This window comes from Fulmarus glacialis, unplaced genomic scaffold (genome assembly GCF_000690835.1).
Source record: "Fulmarus glacialis isolate BGI_N327 unplaced genomic scaffold, ASM69083v1 scaffold22604, whole genome shotgun sequence".
In the NCBI taxonomy this organism is placed as follows: Eukaryota; Metazoa; Chordata; class Aves; order Procellariiformes; family Procellariidae; genus Fulmarus; species Fulmarus glacialis.
Window position 1 is genome coordinate 8,392 of NW_009210181.1, and position 257 is coordinate 8,648.

Here is a 257-nt window from a genome sequence, read left to right on the forward strand (position 1 = left end):
CTCAGCCCCCGTGCCGTGGGGCAGCCCCGGGCCGGGTCCGTGGCCCCTTCCCGCGGTCTGAGCATCGCTCACGGCTCCGCGCTCAGCTCTTGGCGGGGGTGTGAAATGCTCAACTGTGAGAGTGTCGGGGACGGTGCTGGCTGCCATGATCGCTCTTAATTAACATATTGCAAAGACATTCCTTACCATAAAAAGTCAAGGAGCATGCGGAGCCGTCCCCCAGCACTGCGCAGAGTCGGACATGGCTCAGACACTTG